A 4,539-nucleotide genomic window follows, 5' to 3' on the forward strand; every position below is an offset into this window, starting at 1 on the left:
TGTCACTCTTATGGCATTTAGCAGGAGTTTTCTTCTCCTATTACTCCTCAACAAAATGGGGTTGTGGAGCGGAAAAACAGAGTTTTACAGGAAATGGCTCGAGTAATGATTCACTCTCAAAATCTTGCTCAACATTTTTAGGGAGAAGCTATCAATATTGCATGTCATATCATCAATAGAGTCTACCTGAGGCCAGAAAATAGCAAGACTCCATACGAGATTTGGCGAGGTAATAAACTCACTGTTAAATATTTCCGGACTTTTGGTAGTATATGCTATATTCTACGAGACAGGGAAAATCTGGGAAAGTTTAATCCCAAAAGTGATGAAGGCATATTCTTGGGATACTCCACCAACAGTCGTGCCTACAGAGTCTGTAACACCAGAACAGAAATAGTGATGGAGTCCATAAATGTGGTCATTGATGATGAGATTATGGCACATAGCAAGGGGGAGATTTCTCAGTCCACACTAGAGACACTACCTTCTCTCATAGGTAATGTAAGTGAGACTTCCTCTGTAGTAGTAGAGCCTGTATCTATTCCTCCTATCTCTCCTACAGCAGATGTTCTTCCTAACTCAACTGATGCTGTACCTACTGAAGAAACTGATCCTACATCAGATTAAGATTCAGAGCCGATAAATCCTTTGATTGAACCCACATCTTGGGTCAAGCTCAATCATCCTTCCAGGCAGCTTCTTAGGAATCTCAATGAAGGTAGACGGTTGAGAAGTAGAACAATCAACCCCTCTAATGAGGTTGCTAATCAAGTCACGTACAATTGCTATCTGGCTCAATTTTAACCAAAGAAAGTGGAGGAAGCCTTACAAGATGACAGCTGGGTTACTACTATGCATGATGAGTTGCATCAGTTCTCTCATAATGATGTCTGGACCCTAGTTTCCAGACCATCTGATCAAAATATCATCGGCACAAAGTGGATTTTCAAGAACAAATCAGACGAACATGGCACGGTAATCCGAAATAAAGCACGGCTTGTTGCTCAAGGGTACTCTCAGATTGAAGGGGTAGATTTTGACGAAACCTTTGCTCCAGTTGCCCGCCTTGAACCTATCAGAATTCTGCTCTCTATATCATGTCATCTAGGCTTTAAGCTTTATCAAATGGATGTCAAGAGTGCTTTTCTGAATGGCATTCTTTAGGAAGAAGTTTATGTAGAGCAACCAAAAGGATTTATGGATCCTCACTATCCTTAACATGTCTACAAACTGAAGAAAGCCTTGTATGGTCTCAAACAAGCTCCATGAGCATGGTATGAGAGATTAACCACTTATCTTCTAGAAAAAGGGTTCACAAGAGGACAGGCAGATCGGACCCTCTTCATCAGAAATCAACGAGATCACAAACTCATTGCACAAATCTACGTAGATGATATCATCTTTGGAGCAACCTTAGATTCTCAAGTTCATGATTTTGCTAAAGAAATGAAACAAGAATTTGAGATGAGTATGATAGGTGAGTTGACCTATTTTTTGGGGATGCAAGTCAAACAAACTTCTGAAGGGATATTTATTTCTCAAGCTAAATATGCAAAAGATCTGGTGAAACAGTTCGGTCTGGATGGGAAAAGCCATGCTCGTACTCCCATGAGCACAAATGTCAAGATTAGTGTTGATCTAACAAGCAAACAAGTAGATCCTACTCTTTACAGAAGTATGATTGGCAGTCTTTTCTATCTTACGGCAAGCCGACCAGATATTGCTTTCAGTGTCAGAGTTTGTGCTCGATTTCAAGCTAATCCTAAGGAATCTCATCTTACTGCTGTCAAGCGCATCATCAGGTACGTAAATGCCACTGTTAATTATGGTATCCGTTTTTCTAGAGAAACAAATCTTGTGCTTGCAAGATACTCTGATGCAGATTGGGCTGGAAATGCTGATGATAGGAAAAGCACCCCTGGTGGTTGTTTTTATGTTGGTACAAATCTGGTAGCTTGGATGAGTCGGAAACAAGCCTCAATTTCTCTTTCCACTGCAGAAACTGAGCATATTACTGCTGGAAGTTGTTGTACCCAATTATTGTGTATGGAGAAATTACTCTGTGATTATGGTTTCACTCAAGACACTATGGTCATTCACTATGACAATACCAGTGCCATAAATATTTCAAAGAATCTAGTTCAGCATTCTCGGACCAAGCACATCGACATCCGGGATCATTTCATTCGTGACCTTGTCGAATCCAGGGAAGTAGCTCTTATGTTTATTCCCACAGAAAATCAATTGGCTGATATCTTCACCAAACCTCTTGATGGAAGCAGGTTTGAATCTCTTAGAAAAGCCATTGGTATTTGTGACATGTCCTAGACATGTTTTTAATTCATGCTCGAATAAGAGTCTTCTTTTCCTCTTAGTCTTTTCCGTGGGTTGCATGATTTTTTTTTTTATAAATAGAAAATAAAAAAAATAAAAATTTGGGGAATTTGGTGCAAGGGTTCTGCTACAACATCTTTCAGCTATCTCATGTATATTTATCTATGTTTACAAATCACTATGCTTTGATAAAATATACATTCATATGGTTAAGTTTCTAAATTTGATATGTACTGAATTTTGCTGCTGCATCTTTACTAGATAGTTGCTTTTCTCATGCGATAAAACCTATGCACTATCCAAGGCTTCCCATAAGATATTTTTTTCTCTCCTCTGACTTTTAGCTTCTGGATTTTTTTAAAGAGAGATTTTTTGCTAAGATGGTCAAACTGACCAACTCGTTAGTTGAACCTAGAACCCATAAATTCTGGCATTCTTTCTAGGTTGCAGCACCAAGTGATAAAAGGCATTCAAAACTGAATAAAAATGGATAAATAAAAAGATCCGCTTATGCTATAAATCTGTTCTTGATCTTGTCCCTAAAGAAACAGTCAATGATCGCATCATTGCAGAAATAGATGGTCACTAAAGGACATAGTAAAAGAAAAGTGTTGCAGCTTAGGAGGAGTGTATCAGATGAAGGTAACTAGGCCCTAGCATAATAAGGTTTGACTTTTGACTGATCTAACATTAATTTTCTCTCTTGTTTAGAAAATCTGGGTGCTTTACGTCATATTAGTGAACTTCATACCTTATTGAGAAAGCTTTCACATACACACGCATTGCATGAGTTAAGTTCACCGTTGAAAAAGTTCTATCTTCAGAAATTTTTTGCTTATAGATTACTTTAACTCTTTTCTATGTGCTTACATATTTTGACCAGCTCTCTGACTGTTTTCGCAGGTTTAGATCCATGTTTGTGCTGATTTCTCTTTGACGACCTAACCTTGTTCTTTTCTTCTATTTTTGTTTTTGGTTATGGTTTTAATTAATACTCTGTTTACCCTTTGCCATTGTGTGACAAAAAGGGGGAGTATTTTTTGGTTTTTAGACCGGGAAAGTATTTCTAAACCGGTCAAATGTTTTTGTCCCAGAATGGCCAAAGGGGGAGTTTGTTAGTTTTTTTTTTAATTAGCTACATTCTGGATAAACAAAAACACTTTATGTAATGGTTGCATTTTAACATGATGATCGGTTTTCAATTCAAAATCTTAATGTATTCAGCCAATGATCAAATCAAAAACAATAACTGATCACAAGCTTCTTGAAGATGTCCATGAAGAGTCCTTGCAAAATCCAAGACAAAAACAGCCGGTTCCTGTGCAACCGTCCGGACGGGCCTTCGAAGGCATCCGGACGCCCCGTAGTGTCTAGCAGATAACGACGAAGACGTCCGGATGCCAAAGCAACACTGTCCGGATGCTAGGTCAATCATTATTCAACATGGAGTTGGATTTCAGAAGTCGACACTGTTTGGGTAGTCTCTACAAGCCATCTGGACAACGTGGCAACACGTCCTAACGATGTCCAGTATTTTAGAATATTCCAGAGTTCCGTTCGAATGTGGAAAGAAGTTTAGCGAAGACCGTCCGGACGCTCGGTCAAGCTGTCCGAACGTGAACCTGATTCATTTTAGAGAACAGAACCGCCAGATGCTTATAGAATCAAACAAGTATCAAGAGTCCTCTCCTCCGCTTACTGCTGCTGGAAAAAAAATTTGTCAAGTTATCTCAGCAAAATATAATAAGGTATTCCGATTTTTTTGTTGATCAGGCGACACCCAGATTTGAACTGGGGAAAAAGGATTTGCAGTCCCCCACCTTACCACTCGGCCATGTCGCCAAAATGATACAAAAAATATATGAAAATATTCCATTTTTTTTTAGGGGGGGTTATTAATTTTTGTACTTGTATCTTGAATACTTTTTTCTTTAATCCCGTTCCTAAAAAAAATCCTTACATTTCTCTTTGGATTGTATACATTTCTTCGATTGATTGTATCGTATCTTAAAACAAACACACTATTTAAAAACACCCCTTCTCCTTTTTATATTGAAAAACCGATTATGGATTTTCAATCACAAAAACAAAAATTCAGGGCAAATTTGAACCATTAACTATTGACTGTGAATTTGAATTCATGAACGATTCCCGGGTATGAATATAAAATTGCGTTTTCCTAATGATATAAAAATGATATAAAAA

General features: G+C 38.0%; 1 non-coding gene across 1 annotated transcript; it reads right to left on the reverse strand.

Moving 5' to 3' along the window:
* Positions 1 to 4,105: 4,105 nt before the first annotated feature.
* On the reverse strand, positions 4,106 to 4,176 carry TRNAC-GCA (transfer RNA cysteine (anticodon GCA)). The gene has a single exon. It is a non-coding gene; the product is annotated as a tRNA-Cys (tRNA).
* Positions 4,177 to 4,539: the final 363 nt, after the last annotated feature.

The sequence above is a fragment of the Alnus glutinosa genome, chromosome 6 (assembly GCF_958979055.1).
Source record: "Alnus glutinosa chromosome 6, dhAlnGlut1.1, whole genome shotgun sequence".
NCBI lineage: Eukaryota > Viridiplantae > Streptophyta > Magnoliopsida > Fagales > Betulaceae > Alnus > Alnus glutinosa.